At 38.6% G+C, this 19,403-nt stretch overlaps 1 long non-coding RNA gene across 1 annotated transcript in view; it reads left to right on the forward strand.

Moving 5' to 3' along the window:
- LOC122168394 overlaps nt 1-19,403 on the forward strand; it is a 126,434-nt gene that overhangs the window by 83,833 nt on the left and 23,198 nt on the right. Inside the window, exons 2-3 of the long non-coding RNA XR_006171242.1 lie at nt 2,639-3,002; nt 3,370-3,424. This is a non-coding gene — a long non-coding RNA (uncharacterized LOC122168394). The remainder of the gene's footprint in view (nt 1-2,638; nt 3,003-3,369; nt 3,425-19,403) is intronic.

Genomic DNA, 19,403 nt, shown 5'->3' on the forward strand with positions numbered 1-19,403 from the left:
AATCTGGTGCAGGGTTGGTAACTTCAGGGAGAGAGGTGGAACACAGAGCTGGGGGCAGTAATTTCTTAAACTGCAAAAGCAAAAGCTAGATTTGTCAGAGCTTGTTTGACCATGCTCTAACTACCCTTTTTGAAGTGCACAACTAAGCTGAGACAGTGCTGCCCATTAAAAAATGCCTTTGAAGATACCTTTGAAAACAAAGCCAAGTCGATTATATGACTATACATTTGTGTGAAAAAATAGCTGATTTCATCTCTGAAATTACAGGAGAATCTCAACTGTAAATACTTATGTGTATCAGAAACAAATATTGCTTTGGCAAAAAAAAAAACCAACATATGTATGTCCTCTAGACTGCTAAGAGATCTGGTCCTTTGGATTATAGGCCACCAACTAAAATTCATCATAAGTCAGTAACAAGATCCCTGAGGAAATTCAGCTGATCTGCTGATTTTCTATGACCCAACATGAAACAAGCTAGTAATTTCCATTCAGGGACTAATAGGTAGATATTGCCAGCACCAGATTCTTCCTTTCAGCCCCAAATAAACAAAGTACCACTTGCTATTGTTGTGTGAAGCAAAAACTATATTTCTCATCTTAACGTTTTCTTTGTCCTTTGTGGAAGTCTGTTCATGGTGAAAAGATGAAAAGACGTCATTGGTTCTGTGCAGAAAGTTCTTGTTCCATAAATGAATAATTCAATTTTCAATCTTGTTAATCCATTGCCTTTCAGGAGCATTAAATTAAGTTTCAATTAAGTATTTCTGAAGTAATTTGACTGTTTATCTTCTTGTTTTCTACTCCATTAAACCACACCACCTATAGAAATGCTTAGAAAGACAATTTCTAAGTGCCAGGTTCTATTTTGAGTTACTGGAGAACTGTTGGGCACAAACGGAAACAAAATTTTAAATCTATTTATTTATTTATTGGTCTTTTAAAAGAAGTTATTGGGCATTTTTTTCAGCTTCCTCACACTATAAATAGGCACACACCTTTTCAAAATCTCTCAAAAGTAGTAATGTTCTCTACGTAAACGTTAATCAGCTTAAGTAGTGTATCATCCTCATGTCCCTTTAATGAGATTAAGCTCTTCTTGCTGAGTGCAAGGTTTCCTGCAGTGCTCCATTCTTCTTGCTGTTTCTATCAGAGGAAGACCCCACCCTTCCTGTGTCAAGTATTTTGCACACACATAAAAAAGGTAATACCTGCCCTGACAGAAAAATTCCCTTCACTGGCTCTCTTAACATCGTAGGGCAAGGTTCTCTGTACCTTCTGAAGCAACAGATTGACTAAAGATGCCAAAATCTGGAAGTACCTTTCCTGGCATGTCTCTCCTCTTTCTTCAGGACCACCGATGACACTAAATGCTTGTAAACCAAGACTCAAAATATAAGAAGTACGAGTATGTCTACCTATTTTAGCACATCAAAGGTTGACTGCTCACTCTGTTTCCTTGATCCACTGCGCCATCTTTACCTACCCCTATCACCTTCTCAGCTGTGCCACGACCACTGTTTCTGGAGGTGTAAGGTGACCTAGTCAATGAATTTTATTTTAGTTAAATACAACCTTCTCCAGAGCTCTTTTGCCAGGTGGCATCGCACAGCCTCACAAAGACAGTATCAGCACAAGCAAGTGTGTGGTGCAAGGTCGCAGGGAGAAGCAGTGGATGCCTAGATTATTGCTATGGCTGAAGAAATGTGAAGTCCCCTCGTACTATTCCCTAACACTGTCTGTCTTCAAAATAGAGCAGAGTATGAAATTCTCAGACTTTAATTCGCTATGCCTTTAAGTAAAACTGGCAACCAGATGTAACAATTTTCTAATGAGTTTAAGAGAAAGAATGCAAGTATGATGAAGCGCATCCATATTAATTCTGCAGTATGTGTGTGTACATCTGTGTACACGCATGCATATACACACAGGGAGCAGTCTAATTCTTAGCCATTAGCTAAGAATTAGTTATCTGCTGATCACTCTGAAGGGCTACAATGCAAGCAAGGCTTTATGCTCTACTGTTTCTCTGTGCCCTTGGATATCTTGTAGTAGGAAAAGGAAAAAAGAACATGGAGAAAATGTTGCTGCTTTGTGTCCTCAGCTGATGGTTTTAGGAATATGTGAAACAGTCTGTTTCCAAAGGCTGCAGCCATGGTTCCGCTCCCTGCTCTGCCTTTGGAAAACTGAGTAATCTTTGGAAAATGTTGGTGAAACAATCGAGATGTCCAGGAGGCAGTTACTGTGGTGACCTCTACCCACAGCAGGAGATCTCTCTATCTCCCTCCCCATCCCTAGTCTTGCTGCTTGCGCTGTCACCACTCAGTAGGATTCCATCCTCATGCTTTACCCTGTCTCCTTCCCTCTCCTCAGGTAGGTGTAACAGAGCTGAATGTTCTTCTCTAAACCTCTTCTTTCTAAGTTAATTCTCTTCTATTTTAGTCCAGGAAAAGCAGTGATGAAAAGTACTGACTCCCTTTGTTGAAGTAACAATTAGTATTCTGAGACCATCTCTTACATGCTGATGATGTACAAGCATATCTGCATAGGGAAAAAATAATATTTGCAAGAAATCTCACGCTTAGATCTTTAACACACATAGTTTGACATGCTTAAGCACTTTCCTCCATTTTCACAGGTATCGGGGAACCTTGTGCTAGAGCAAGGAAGGCAGTGAAGCTTGAACTAAAGATGTGAAGCGCTTTGCTGTGCCATCTATCTTCATTGTCCTTTCTGGGAGCCACAGAAATGGTACACACCCGATCTGGCAACCGGAAACACCTAGCAACTGCAGCCTGAATGAGGGCTTGAAAAAATGCTCTGCCATTTCATTTATCTTCTCTGTCCCTCCTGGCAACCAGAGAAACAGTGGCTGAAGGCACACCCCACCCAGAAACCAGAGACAGCAATGCTGTACCCTGTGCAGAAGCCTGAAAGCAAGCCATTCCATCCATCCCCTGCTTCCTGTCTGCAGCGCTGTACCTGGCACAGGAGTCACTTAGGTAAACAAATGCCATCATGGTCCCCGTAACTGAAAAATGACGTAAGCTTTCCATACTGATGAGAAACACAGTCTGCCTCCATGTCCACAGGGCAGCCTGTGCTTCCCATTTGGGCATGAGCCAAGTTGTAACCTTGTCTCACTGCACGGGTCTGTATAAATGCACCCCATTTGTGGTCTGTCGGAAATCTAGGTTGTGTGCAACCAGTTACATCGGTAATTAAAGAAGCAACAAACATTTCATTATGCACTTTCGGTGGGAGAGAACAAATGTACTCCCTCCAAACATCCTGTTAAAAGCACATTGGTCTGCTCAAGCATATCATCAGGCATGAAGTCTAATCAGCTGACACTTTATTTATTTTCAGAATATGCAAACTAAGACGATGGAACTTCTAGAAATTTTCAAGGAGAAAATATAAGGTAAAGAGATATTTTTCCTCTAATAAAAGCAAAGTCTTGGGCTCAAGTAGATAGTGTACTAAAATACAGATTAAAGTGCAATTGTACTTTTCCAGACAAGTAGCAGAAGTCAATGCATTTGAAGCTTAGTGTTCATTCCTCACTTCACCAAGACTAATATTTGGAATAGAACATAAACTACTTTCTGAATACAGGGATGGGCTTCCATCGTATTATTCAGAAAAACTAGCATCTTAGCCTATGATTCCTCTCATTGTAGTAGTTCTGGACTTGTTTTATTTCAGAAATTATTTATTTTTATTTAGTTTACTGTTTAATAAACTTACATGTCATTACTTTCAGAAGATTTATTTTGGCTTTATTTTTACTATCCATTTCAATTTTCCTTTCCTATATTTGTATATATCTCTAATTTAGCATTAGACTATGAAAATAAATCACTGTATATTTCTACTGTATACTTACTAGTGCCTTCTTTCCTTGAGCTGGTAACGTTATGTAATGCATAAACAAAGGAAGAGGGCACAAAATCAGACTGACAGCACAGCTGTTTTCCAATATTTAAGATGGGGCCAGCAAACCATCTTTAGTTCCAATGGTCTGCAAGCACTGAAACCAAGAATTAATTTGGTGACAGTGAAAATGCAATTCATTTTATCATGTACTGAAAAGATCTACCAGTCCACATTGTGTAACTTGCTGATAGGGATCAGAGGTTGTCCATCACACCATCTGCCTTTCATTCAGCAGGCTTCCAATTTCCTACAGACAGTAGAACAGCTGGGAACAAGCCAGCCTGGAGGCGTAGAGCTGGGTGCTGTCAGCATATTGCTAGCATTGTAGCTCAGGGCATTGCACATTCTTTCCCAGAAGTCTTGTTGAAGTGCTCTTGAATAGGAGTGGTGAAAGGTCATGAGTAAAAGGAGTAGCTGCAGGTCTGCCAGGAATGATCAAAGCCATCTTAAAGTGTAAGTGTTTGTCCCTGTGAGGTCTCACAGCCAGGTCTGCAAAACCTCCTTCCTAATCAGTGGCATTGAAAGCAGCAAACATGTTGAGTATTATTAGCATGATGCTTCTGACTGAATTAACGACAACAGTAGAAAAGTCCTTGTGTGGCTTCCATCATGTTAAGATGCTTGTTAGAGTCTCTAATGGAATAAAAAGAAAAGATTTATAAAAAATTGCCTTTTCAAGTTCCTTTTATCAATATTGGCAAACAAATCAGTTTCTCACAAAGACATTTTTAATTTAATTTCAAAACCAGATTGGAAACATAATAGTTCATTAGAGTTTACAAGTCTTGAAAGATTTTGACAAGTCTTTCCAAGATTTTTAATTAGAAATGCTCAGAAAACTGCAAAATGTGAAATGAGTGAATTTCAAATATTTCCAAAGCGAGAACAAAAATGTTTTGAAATTTCTGATAAGCATGTTTACGGCTTTTGATAAATTCTAATATTGAAGTTTGGTCTCCTAGAAGGACCTTGGTCTGCTCCTGTGCATTTTGCTGACATTTTATCCTCAGGTCAGTGCTTCCATTGTTTCTGCGGCTAAGACAACTGGAAATTGGAAACCCATTTGTCAAGTTGCTTACTAGAATAAAAATACGAGGAAGCTTCTATAGCCAGTCTTTGCATCTTCCCAGTGAAAGTGAGCTTATTGATTTCTCCATGGAAGTGAATGCCAAAGAAGAGCATTGTCCAGTGGTTAAAGTACAAGATTGGAAGCGAAAGTAAATGTTTTCTCCTCTTAGGCATGCCATTAGCTAAGTGAGCAAGTATTTGGCAAAGATAGTATGTCCATTCTTTGTTGTGCCTACCCACAAAACTTCACTATATCCATGTATATTGCAGGCTGTGAAATGCCTGGACATACATGTGAAGCTGTTGCAAAGTATTCCTTTGCTTAAGGAAATAATGTTTGTATGGCTGAGATTTCTTTCATTTTACATTTACTTTTTCACTTGATTGGGAACTTTAAATTTGACACAGATTAAGAGCACTTGTAGTTAGTAAATTACTGAAATTTCCTGCAAATTGTGATGTAAGTCCTGAGAGATCCAAATTGGCACTGCAGTTCCCTTCTCACTGCACCTTCTGGGAAATACTGCAGTATAATCCAAAGTGTTACCTCTTCTGTTTTTCCTGCTGCAGAACTATTGTGAGCATCATATCTAATCTATCCATAAATTGAGCAGCAAGTCAGCCTCTGAATGTGCTGTTTCTTCCTAGCTTATAAACATTTATAGGAGAAAGCTATGGAATCTGTGGGGATGCAGAGGGAGAACTCAGGGGAGTTAATTAAGGGAGCTGGGATTTCTGTCCTTGTTTCTGAAAGGGAACAGTTGCACGAGAGAGCAGAGTTCACTGATTCTCTGTTTATGGAATAGCTTATTGTTATTCATAGATAATGATCTATCAATAACATTAACTTCAAAATCAGTGTCCTTATGCTCTCTTGTTCTTATAGGACTAGATGAAAGCCTTTGTGTTGAAGTAAAGTCCTCTTCAAAAATGTTTTTTGCATGTAATCTTTTCTAGTTCGTGTCTGGAGCTCTGACTGCAGTTACCGCATTTCATCTAAGTGGGCAGTAATCTCCAGTAGAAAAGTGGCAATTCATTAGATGACATGTTACTTACCTTAGTAAAGTTTACCCTGAGAAAAAGACGATGTTTTAGGGACAACATACCAAGAAAGTGACTCCAATTTAATTTAAGATAATGCAAAATTTGTGTAAATACTAGTTTGATTTACTGTGATTTTAGTATATTTTAAATCACTTGGGACCAGCGTGTATCTGACCAAAATGTAGTGTCCATGTAGTAGTTTGCACTCAGCTAAAGTCTAAACTCACTGTCTAATCAGTGAAGCTTTTTAGTATGTACAAATACTTTGGATTTTCTGGCAAATAATCTAGAACAATTAAACATCTTGCCTAAATTTGTCCCTCTTGAAAACAAAAAGTAAATTAATGTCAAAGGAGCTATTTGTTAATCTTTAAACATGAGATAAGGTACAGGAGAGGTACAGTGCTAAATAAATGAGTTGTTATAATTTGGTTTGTTTGCTTATTCCAGGGTGCAGAGGAGGGAGGAGCAGATAGGACATAGAACATTATTTTAGTAATGATACTTCTGATTTTTTGAATTGTCCTTATTTCCATTTTAAATTTCTCTGACTATTTTGATCATAATAGTTCAAGCATTTTAGATGTATTCCCTGGCTGTTGCTGCTTATGTTAAAATATTCTGAAAATACACTAAACTATAGGGTAGAAGTTGAAAACTTCAAAACTGAAGCACATCTTAGTATTTCAGCACAAACCCAGGCAATAAATTTTACCACTAGAGTCACAACATCTCAGTCTGATGACAGTGAAAGACAGTGAAATAGCATCTTAATTACAATCTCTTGAATTTAGCAATTATGATATTACTATTGCATTTTTTTAAATTTATTTTTTGTCAACTGTTGAATATTCGGTACCAGCTCAGGCATAAATGAATCTTATCTTGTTTTCTGTTATTTTCCTATTCTTGTACTACTACCTATAATGTATCCTTTCATAGCCGCATAGAAATGTATGTGGTTCCATCTCAATCAAATTTTCTCTTGGAATTTACATTGCATATTTTATTTTATTTTTTCTCATCACCTCACAATATGAATGAAGCAGCTGCTTTCCTAACAGCCTTATGAGAGACTTATGAGTAAAAGAATGTTGTTGTTAGGTCACATTAAGAATGAAGATCTAGAGAAATTAAACATTTTGGGACACCTACAGTCTCCACGCTTGCCCTTGTTGTTTATCTCTACCCAGCTCTCCACCTTGTTCAGGTCTTGCTGAACTCCTAGATTTGTATCATCCTTAAACTTGTTGAGGGTGCATTCTGTTCCGTCATCCAGTTCACTGATGAAGACCAAAACCAGTATCAAGCCCTGGGAAACACCACTAGCTGCAGGCCTCCAACTAGACTCTGTGCCACTGATCACAATTCTCTGAGCTATGCCAGACAGCCAGTACTCAGTCCATCTCACAGTCCACTCATCTGTCCCACACTTCCTAAGCTTATCTATGTGGATGTTATGGAAGGCAGCATCAAAAGCCTTGCTGAAGTCCAGATAGATAACATCCACTGCTCTGCTATCATCTACTCAATGGGTGATGATATCATAAAAGGCTACCAAACTGGTCAAACGTGATTTCCTCTTGGTGGACTCATCTCGACTGCTCCTGATAACATTCTTCTCTTTCATTTGCTTGGAGATGGCATCCAAAATAATGTGTCCCATCACCCTCTCAGGGACAGAGTTAATGCTGATTGGTGTGTAGTTTCCTGGCTCCTCCTTCTTGTCCTGTTTGAAGACTGAAGTGACATTGGCTTTTTTCCAGTCCTCAGGCATCTCTCCCATTCTCCATGATCTGTCAAAGCAGTCAGCAATCACTTCCTCCAAATCCCTCAGCGCTCATGGGTGAATCATGGGCAGACTATAGATTTGGTTGCATCAAATCTGCCTAGATAACCACTGACCAGGTCCTCCTAGATCAAGGGGAAGTCCTCCTTTCCCCAGAATCTCTTACCTTCAGGGCCTGGGATTCCCAAGGGACAGTCTTAGCAGTAAAGAGTGAAGCAAAGAAGACATTCAGTAACTCCACCTTCCCAGTGCCCTCACAGCAGCCACATCATTCAGCAGCAGACCCATATTTTCGCTAGTCTCCCTCTTGCTACTGACATACTTAAAGAAGTCTTTGACCTCCTTTGACAGAATAAATCCAAGTGTACCTTAACCTTTCTTGTCACATCCCTGTGTGCTTTGAGAATGATTCTATATTCCTAAGAATAGGCCAGATCCCCTTTCCACATTCCTTTGACTTTCTTCTTCCATTTGAGTTTATCTCTCAACTTTATCTCCTTGCTCATCCATCTGGATCTCCTGCCACTTTTTCCTGATTTCTTACTCTGAGAGTTGCACCAATCTGGAGCGTGGAAGAAGTGGTACTTGAATGTCAACCTATTCTTTGGGCTCCCTTACTTTCCAATGCTCTAAGCCACGGGATACCTCCAAGTAAATCCTTAAGGAAGTCAAAGTTGTCTCTCCTTAAGTGCACCTGTTGCCTTTTTTCTTCTATATAAGGCCCTGAACTCAACTATCTCATCCTAGTACCACTACCACCATATTCTATAATTCTCTGGCATGAAGCTGCATCAGAGGAGATTCAAATTGGATGTTAGGAAAGAATTCCTCACTGAAAAGGTGGTCAAGGACTAGAACAGGCTTCTCAGGGTAGTGCTCATGACATGAAGCCTGCTGGAGTTCTAGAAGTGTTTGGACAAGGCTCTCAGATATATGGTCTGAAAGTTGTGTGGTTCTGTGTAGGGATAGGAGTTTGACTCTATGATCCTTGATCCTTTCAATATTCTTATAACTCAGCTATTCTGTGATTCTGTGATTCTATGAACTCAGTACAGAATTTCAGAGGAAACTGTATTTATGTCTCACAGCGCAAATCTTAACAGCCAAGCCTTTTAGTTGCCCTTAACCAGCCAGTCTCTGTTCCCATAAGAAGTACAGCCCTCTTTCTCAATGCTGGTTCATTGCCTAGGTGTATTCCCCACACTCAGTGTATTTCTCCTTTGCTTGGAGGGAATGGAAAAGGCAGAGAGAAGGATGGACATCTACCACTGGCACACTAGGCTAACACAATATAGCTTTGGCTCCCTCTCACTGACTTGGAGAAAATGTTACACACTTTGCATGAGAATTTTGGGAAAAGAGGAGAGAAGAGGCAAAAGTCAGTTGTATTTTCTTGAGGCACTCCTCCATGTATTTAGGCCCTCAGGATTTGCCTGGCATAGTTGTCCTTCACTGGGGAGCAGTTTCAGGAGCAAACTGGCACCTACAGATACTTTGGGACAGTTGTATTCCTGCAGTTACAGTGCATTTCTTTCTCAGTATCAATAATATCTAAAACTGATTGAGGAAATATTTTTTTAAATATATTTTTTTAAATTACTTTGAAATGCTTATTTATTTTTAATGTTCATTTTTATTGGATGGTTTTTTATAAGGTTTAGTGATTAAATCTAATTATTCTAACTGCTTTTCTCTTTAATTTCCTCCAAATTGCAATGTAAATAGCATTGTTTCTGGGGATTTGATTTCTTTTTAACTTCGAGTTATTTTGATCAGCAGGACTGCTGGGATTCTCCGCCTTTAATAACATGACTTGATTACCTTTAAAAATGTAGCTTGAGTTCAGAAATAACACCCATGTCCTCATCAGGAGGGATGTGAAAAAATAATTTTTCTTGCGTGAGCCTTATCTGGTGATCTCTTATTCTCTTAACAGACAAGTGTGAAACACCTGAAGATTAACCTGCAGTAAAAGTTCTCCATTTCAGATAATATTTAGCCTCTTACCAATTTATCTTGATGCCTCTATTAGCACATCATATTTTAATTGTCTTTCATCAAATAGTTAATATTTCACTCCCTGGGCAGTGTTTTTTCCAAGGTTGCTAACCATATGCAATTACATCCTCTATCAATCCTCATTTTTTTCCTTCTCTCTCCTGTAAGTTAGAAATTTTTGTCAAAATCAATCATTTTTGACAGTCTGCATGCAGCACAGTGTGTTCTGCTTTCCATACTGGTGGGTTAGTACTCATAGAAGTGCTGTGTGTAGGGAACTATGTAGGACAAACAGAAAGCATTGCTGGGTCTTTATGGGATTTAGCAGTTTTACAGTGAGAGTGTAAAGTAAGGGAGAATTTTCTCTTAGATTATTGTGTTATTTAGATATAGTTTGTAGGATAGATGCTCATATAGATATATAAACTCATAAATATGTGTATTTTTATCTTGCAATTGGAAGTACTTACATGTGATGCATGCAAATCACAATTGAAATATGTTTTCCATGATGGTGATTTCCCAATACAAGAAGGTGGCATAAACTGGTAAATCTTTTTAACAGAGAATAAAATAAAGCAGATTTTTGCTATCAGATTGACCCAAGCTTGTAGCAATGGTATTTACTGGAACAAGACGCACCCTATCCTCTTTGAGTCTTTTGATGATATGGGCCAGTCTGGATTATGAGAAATTTGTTTAGTTTTCTTGACTCGGAAAAACAAGTACAGTGCAGGCACAGGAGTATATAAAGGAATACCAACTAAAATTCTGAAATGCAGTGGCTCTGCCCTGTCTCATTTCTGCTTGCAGAGGTACAGTAACATCCAAGAGATTACAAAAAGTGATCAAAAAGAGAAGATAAGTTTTCAAACCCTACGGCAAGATTTTATGGAGCCTATTTGTAGGAGCGTCGTTGCACCATCTGACCTAGAAATATTTTCCCACCCATTGCTGACCAGTAGCTTGAAGTTGTGACTGTGTCCATGGAGCACAATTTGGTGCTATGCAAAAATATCCAGGCCCACTCACATGTGGTGACAGTGTGGCTTAATGAGAACAATGCACAGGGAACTTTGGGTAGCAATGTAGATATATCCCTATTAGTAGAGAGCAGCTTGAATATTCTTTTTCCTGTATTACAGATTTGCTATTGTATCTCAAATGTCTAATTGATTGAGCAAAAGAGTTGGGAAATTTGATTTTAAAGTGAATTAGTTGAGATTTTGGTAAGAGTGTAGCTGTGGCAATCTAGGATGCTGGTGGACTAAAGATGCCAGGAGCTGGGCATCCTGGGGAATTTCAGTTTCATTTGGGATATTATCTTGTAATGTGATGACTAGATTACTGTGATCCTCATCTGAATTGGGCTGAATGGCTTCATGGCTGAAACTGTGACATGACACATGACACAAGTGAAAGCTGGATGGGCTGATAAGGTTCAGTAGCAATTTTGGTTTGGGTGATCTCCTTGATTAAGAGTGATATCTTCAGTAATGCTTTGGTCAAATTTTAACAGCAATTCCCACTCTTATTGGCAAGCTTGATGCTTTCTACAGGAGGAAGATGGAGCTGAGATTTATCTCTAAGATCACCACTGACTCAGCCAAGACCAAAAGTACTAATGCATTGCTAATAACATGTCAAAGAAAAGGAATTCACAGAGAATGGCTAAAACTTCAGACAGGAAATGCCAGCAGATGGGGTAATCTATGGTAACCTTATGAATTCAGTCCCTCCAAAAAGGCAGATTTAAGAAAGCTAAGTAACTGAAGAGTTTTCCAATTTCAGAACTGATCTCTTAGACAGCTGCAACTAAGTAATATTATTAAAACGGAGTGAAAACTGCAATGGTTTAATTACATTGGTAATATCACATTACAAGAATTCTGAAAACCTATTATAATCAGTGACAGGAGAAAAAAAGAGTGACCATGTTGTGAACCCTTCCTGCACTGTGGTCAGAACTTCTGCAGCACCCTCTCTTCTTTACATTTTGTCTTGGGAGGGATTTTTTCTCCCACTCTTTCTCAGATCTCCTGTTTTCTTGTTGCTACCTTTTTGTCTAGCTCTGTGTTCATTTTATGGCTGCCTAACATCTTGTTCCAGAAGTGTACTTGTGTTTCCCACAAATCATTTGAGGAGTATCAGCATCATAATCACTACTGCATTAAGCAATATTATTTTTACAAAAACAGAATAAGGATCTTATTTTTTTGAGTTTATTATATATTGAAATGTACGATATTATTGCCAAGTTTTTGTGTTTTATTTAAAAATCGTATCAAATACTCTTTTTTTTTTTTTTTTTTTCTATTTTTGTTTTTTAACATTTTTTTCCCCCCCTTTTTTTTTTTTTTTTTTTTTTTTTTTTTTTTTGTACTGTACATATTTAGTTCTCTTTTATTTTTCACTTACATGTAGACTTTAACATGCTATCATTAACAGTAAAGTATGTATACTGCAAGGCTTTGCCAAAAGCCAGGAGACAAATCGGAAGAGATTATTTACTTTTTTTGTACCATGCATATGTTTCATAACAGGCTGACAGGATTTTGGAAACCTGAGGATCTCTTTTGAGATGAATAATGTAATTGAGAAGTCTCTCTCCACTTATTTCCTGCGCAAGATTAATGAATGGCAAAGATTTCTCATTTTAATTCTTTCAGCTCAATCACAGAACTCTGAATTTATAACACAAGCAGATTATACTCCAGTAGCTTTTGGCTTCATAGAAAGCATGGTCAGAAACAAAGCTGAAGTAGGTGCACGGTAAGTGCTCAGTTCCTAGCCGTAAAAAAGCCACACGGCTTTCCAGTTCTGGTTCTCCAGCCCAGATGAGCACAAAGGAATGTGGGTGGAACTCGCCCTCCTGCCAAGGCTATTACCTAAGCCCTATTTTGATTGGGATTTACGTGGTGCACAGGCTGTGAGCTGCACAAGTGGGAACGGAAAAATCACAGAGGCCTCTGTAGATCTTCCTTCAAAGCAGAGCTGTAGGACAGTGTGTATTTATTTCCATGGCCAGGAGGCAAAGATGTCTCCATCCCAGAACAAAGATCAGCGGTCGGGGGACTGCTTTGTGCCCCTTCTGCCATGAGGCTGGAGGAAATGGTGCAACCACATCTTGCTCATTCCTGCCTGATTGGCACAGAGATGGACTCTAGGAAAAGGAAATCCCAGGTTTGCTTTTTCTCAGCAGTTGTAGCCTAAAAAGGTGTGTCTGCATTTTAATGTAATTCTTAATGAATGTCAGAAAGTGTTTTAATGCTACTTTGCAAAAGATTAAAAGAGAATGTCCAAAGGGGATAATGTAAGCATAGAAGGGTTATATTTTAGTAAAATTAATCCTACCTAGAAAGGAGCCCTGTAACAATGTCCATCTGGACAAATCCAATTTAATTGTCTGAGAAGCAGCATTAAATTTACTCAATGCATTTCACTGAGAGTGGAAAATCAGTAAAATCCTCCTTGTGTTAGGTGAATGAAAATACTTGGAGATACTAACTGCAAAATGCTTCAATTCTAGGAAAGAGGATCTTACATCCCAAGGTTTTAAACAGAAGCTGATAGGTGAAGAGTGCAAGACAGTCTCTGAGACTTTATCTCAGAAACTGGGGATGAACTGGAGAATCAGTGAGAAAGGGGTAGAAAAGGTAAAGAAGGCACCCTTGGCATGCATCTCCTTCAGAAAAATAGTAAAATTATGGTGAAAATCCACTGTTGAAGTACCTGGTTAGAAGCTCCTTGATTCCACTGTAAGAGAAAAAATTCTCTCATCCAAACAGATTGTCATACATACCCATAGTTTTTAGAACAGGCTCCATTGTAGATGCTGAGGCAAATAGCTCTGTCTCATGAACTCTGTCTCCTCTTTTTTTTTTTTTTTTTTTTTTTTTTTTAATGCAAGGAAATAAGGAAATGTTGGTTCTTGCCAAGGAAAGGGGTTAGTCAGCTGAAAATGAAATTCTCCCTGCTGTGCCCTCACATGTTGCTGCTTGTACAGCTGAAGCACCTGTGCTCTGAGCAACCAGAACCTTCCAGAGAGGAGTGGCTATTGGCTCCCCAGCCTTTCCCAGCTCTGACGGAGCCCCTTACACATCAGCTGCTAGTGGGCTCTAAAGGTGAATGAGTTACATCAGGCTGCTGAAAGGGTCAACATGCCTGATAAATGAGGTGTTGGATCCATCTGGTAGAGCCCAGATGTCTGACAAAGATGTTAGGGTCTGCTTCCAGAAGGATATGAAGATGTAAGGCCTGCAAGCCCTACTTGGTTCAGGAATATAGATCTAAATGGCACTTTAAGTGTTTGATTGAAGACTCTTTGTACCGGTACGGTGTTGAGACAGAGCACAGCCCCTCATTTCGATAAAGCCAGAGAGCAAATATCCGTGGAGCAGAAGGAGACACTCAATGCAGGTGCAAGACATTGCTTTGTGTTGTGTTACAGCTGCAGACTTCTGTTCTTTTATGGATTAGAAAGTGGCAACCAGCAAGTATGTCAACTAGAGAAAACAGCTATTGTGTGCTAAAGCCTCTATCAGGACCTTTGCCCTGTTGAGCAAAAACCCTGTCCTGAGAGTGTGCTCTCTCCATGACAGATGAGATGTCAGCTCTGCGTGGTGAGCACCATGAATTTCACGAGAGGGAAATTCCCATGATACAACTGACTACCCATAGCTTGTTAGTGTAATGGCTCCTACTATGCTATCCATCAAAACTGAGACCAAATTTGGTGTATTAAAAAAAAAAAAATTAAAAAGTTGTCATGCAAAAAGAAATCTCATTTCCAGTACTTTTATTTAGAGTCGTATCTTCCCACTTGAATAATAAAGCTGAGAGTGAGCAAGAGCTATGATAGATAAATCTGACTTCAGCAGGGGGTAAGCAAAGGCTTCCTATTCTGTTCTTTCTATTGCTGTCTGTATACAGTTTCTCTTTAGAGAATATAGCTATTTGCCTTAGCACATTAAATGCCAAAGTAGTAAATTTACTACAGTCCTGACTACTAAATTGCTCTTTTTGTGATCAGAAATACCTATTTCTGTGTCCCCTGTATCTGCTTTTGGATAATGTAGCAATTAGCAAAGCAGTCTAAGGTGAACACATGCACTTCAGAAATTATCTTCAGTGATAGAGATGTTTGAAACAAAACGGATTAAGAACTGAAGGATTAGGTCCAGAGTTATGGGCTTCCATTACTGATTTTTGCTTCTGTATACTATTCTATGCTATGGTATACATTTCTTCTGCTAAGAGCACTAGATAGCATCAGTCTTGCTGTTTTTGTTGTGGACCATGGCTAACAGGCAAACTATTTGCTTCTGTTTTTCTCCCTACTTGACTGTCCATGTCTTTAGATGAATCTGAGGTGGAGAACAGCTCCCAAACTACTTGGATTTGGTGATAAGATTGATGTCATACTTTGAGATAAATTAGTGGAAAAGGCTGATAATATATGCAAATATGAGAGACTGTTACTTGAACCTAATCTTACGTATTAAAGGAAAGCTCTTATTCTAGTGAGCAAAATTGAGTTGGTTATTAATAATGCAAGGATGGTTACTGAGGGAAATACTTAGCTCGTATGAGTGATTCTCATTAGGAGAGACTGGAAATGCGGAATTCAAATGGGATAAGTGAAGCTTAGTGCTTCTGCTTAAAGCATTACTGTTGCAAACAGAAACCTCTCAGATTTATACTTATATTTTCTTTTGTTTGCCTGTGGTCACACCACTTAGATCTGTGCTCTCATCAGCTCTTGCAATGTAAGCAGAGTGTGGCTAGGATAGTACTACTGTAAAAGTAACAGGGAACAGTGCTTCTACTTCTCCTGAGTGCCTGCTTTTCTCCTATGGCGGCATTGGCCTGATGAATTACTCTGATAGCTATGATACTGAGCTGCAAGTGATGACTAATAAGAAACAACTCCTGATTAGCTATTACCATTGAGAATCCCAACATGGCATTTTTCCTGGTAGATATTGGACTTAAATAGACAGATGAGACTTTGCTAATATAATTGCTTCTGTACAAAGGAGAAGATTATGTCCTTGTGCCCCCAAGGGGGCAAAGAGCGGAAGATGCATATCTGAAAAAGAAGGTACATATTTTTCTATTCAGGGCTATGGGGAAAAACTAAGCAAGGGCCTCAAAAGAGAGACCTCTGAATGAAGGCTAACAGCACAAGTGGATAAATGTTTCAGATAGAAATCTAAGCAAACAATAGCCGCTCACCTCTGGGGTTCTTGTTTCCTTGTCAGCATTGAAAATACTGTTTCATTTCTTAATCTTATATACTGGGACCTGTGCTTGGATTCACAGTCCAAGGATGTGCACGTCATCATATGCTTTCTAGTCAACATTATATTGTCTAAAAGCATGATACACAGATGATTTTTGGTATGCTTTCATTTTCATGCTTTCTTAATGCATTCTATACCAATCTCATGTACTTAAGGCTCAAATTCAAGCCATGCCTAAAGTTTTTATCCTATACTTACTAAATTTCATGAGTTTTAAAACTGATTTAATCTGTACAGGAGTAGTGCCTAAATCCTTTAGGCAATGGTAAGCATGAAGGATGTTTAATATCAAAGTGGAAGATGTGCTAAACTACAGGCCAAACATCCCACACCCACAGTGCTATGCCTCAACTACTTTTTTTACTGTAGTTGTGTGCTGGTGTGTTCTCCACAATGTAATCTGCATGTAAAATGGGACACACAGTTTTGGGGAAAAATAACTTTGAGTTTCTTGAGAAAGCTGGAAGCTTTTTCAACAAATATTTATAATGCTTGTGTAGAAAGATATGATAAGTGGATCAAGTTCCACAAAATTATTTTTCATCTCTACTGTCCATCATACCTCTAAAAACAGCTAATCTACCTCATAATGCTTTATTAGTTGAATGGCATTTTTTGTAGTTCAATAATACCAAAGTACAAAGCACACATTTTAAATTCGGCTTTTAAAGATAAAGATGAAAGGTTAGTTTAAATTTATCCGGGGTTCAGAAATATTTTAAAATATATCTTTCCACTGTTCGTTTGGATTTTGTAAATTACCATTTAATTTTGGTATCCTGTTTGTGACACCTTAAAGCAGCTTCGAACAGCCAGTGCTTCCTGCTTCTTGAAAATATGGTCTCTTCAAACAGATAAAAACTTCAAAAATGAGTGAAAATTCAGCTGGTAGTTCCCATATCTCTCCCTTACATTGAGATTGTCAAGATTAATACTCTGAAAGCCTTTTAACTGGTAAGGAGCTACCCCATGAGGTTTGTCATTCAGAAAGCTAGACTATATGCCTCTCTGGAAAAGAAGTTCATTTCCAGCTAGCTTGTGAAGGAATAGACAACTCAGACTGAAAAGAAAGGACACTCTAATGTCAACTGCAGAGATAGATATCCCTTTAGGAGAGATACATGCAGGCTTTATCAAAAAAAAGGGCTTTTTAGTTCATTTTTAGTGGTATAGATATGTACTGTAACAAAATTTAATCTTGCTTTTGCTGGTGTAAAACAGAAATAATACCACTGAAATCATTAGGCTTACTCTACTTTCATATGTACAAAATGTCTCAAAAAAAAAACCAAAAAAAAAGAACAAACAGCTTTCTGTTGCTTTTTTTTTAAGCTGACATATAGGATTCAAAATTAGGAGCAGAATAAATATTAAAATAGTAAGCAACAGTGAAGAATTCAGTTTATCTCCATCTGTGTGGCAATGAAGAGTCCAGAATACAGTGCTCTGAGGGTCACCTGCATAGTGTAACAACCTGGATAGGTTGAATAGAGTTTGCCAATGTTTTAGAGGAAAGGTTCTTACTTACTTTTTCAGTAATGTCTGAAGAAAACCCAAATTCCAATAATCTACATCAGTGCTTTTCAGAATTTTGTTTCATGAATAAGTTAACACAAAGTAAGCTAGGATGAGAACTTTGTAACAAGTCAGAATATCATTTATATATCATTATTATATGCAAACTTTGTATCATTAAGTAATATTGCTTAGCTCTTTCACCGTGACACTGACAACCTCATAGCAACTACATAATGCAGCTATGCACCCTGGCAGTTAACATGCACTGACAGAAACACTTTTGGTTCACACCATTGTTTCTTCCATAGGAACTTGCTCATGGAACTGTACTTTGCACTGTAGCCTCATTGCTAACTTGCTATCCATTCTTTAGCAAACTCTCCTCTCATAAGCTCATGAAGGAGTCAATGTTTTTAGTTCCTTACTTCTTTCTCTTTCCCTCAATACTGATTTGCAATGTTTCTTTCATATGTTTGCACCATTTTCCACGTTACCATTTGCAAATGTTAATACTTTATATTTTTTTCTCCAAAACATCAGTGTATGTGTTATATGACTGAAGAAAGGCAGTACTCCTTGGATTTATTTTTATAATACAGAATTCAGCAGTATTGGTTTCTGGGGCTTGATGTTAACCAAATTCTGATGTAACTTTTGACATCCTGAGGATTGTTGGACCACTGGTATACCTACTCAGTACTTTTCAGGTATGTAAGCCTCACATTGCCTACCCTCTAAACTGGACATACTGTATAGCACTGCAACCCTAGTGCTACACACAGTTCGGCATATTCTACTCTTGAGCATGGCATTTCAGATCAAGTATAGAACTGCAGTAACTACAGCTACACAACATCCATCTCATAGCTGGTTAGCTCAGGCTGTAAGCAAGACTTGTGTAGACTTACTCCAATAGGATTAAGAGCAGGATCTTCCTTTAGTTTAGGTATCAATTCACCGAGTGTGTTTTCATCGCCTTTCACTTTTTATTCAGTTATCTAAGTTGAAAATCTAACTCAATTTGCATTCACATTATTGAATTTAAATCCAAGATTGACTGTCCCAAGCCTGCCAACCCTCAAAGAGCCATTCCTTGAGTTAAATTAGGATTCAGGCTTGCATATGATAAGTACACGTCTTTTGGTAACGTACTTCTGAGAATGGATGGAAGGAAATGGTCTTTGGAACTGAACGGTCTTCCTTTTCTTCCATACTGTATCAGCTGTCTGCTGATTCCAAGACTTTGCTTCCCCTGGCAATATGCGGAAGGGCAGCTCATGAGCCAAATGCAGTTTTCTTTTTCACCATGCTTCTTCTTAATATCACCTTAGCAATGTTTGCACTTAAAGTTGCTCAGCTGCCAGGAGGAGTATGAACTGAATACAAGAAAATTCAATTCAGCTCTGAAATTCTCTCTCTCTCTCCGCTGCAGAAGAAATTCCCGCAATGCTAGCTGTGCAGATGTACCTCACATTTGATTCAATCTTGTCTGCCTCACAGAAAAAGAGAAACATCTCAGACAAACTCACATATCACTTTAGTGATCATGAAAACTGTCCCCACCACCCCTTCTCTTTTTCCCCTGCAGAGACCCAATGCTAGATTAGGCACAGCAGTGCGTGTTCAGTAGACTGGTATACCAGAAGGCTGAGCTTCAGCCTTACAGTGCAGACATCGTTGGCCAGAAGTCACACTGAATACTAAAATTACCTTCAGATTCATCATCTGGAGCTGTTCTCTGG

Source organism: Centrocercus urophasianus, unplaced genomic scaffold (assembly GCF_019232065.1).
Source record: "Centrocercus urophasianus isolate 14NV4802_14NV808 unplaced genomic scaffold, USGS_Curo_1.0 seq_11, whole genome shotgun sequence".
NCBI lineage: Eukaryota > Metazoa > Chordata > Aves > Galliformes > Phasianidae > Centrocercus > Centrocercus urophasianus.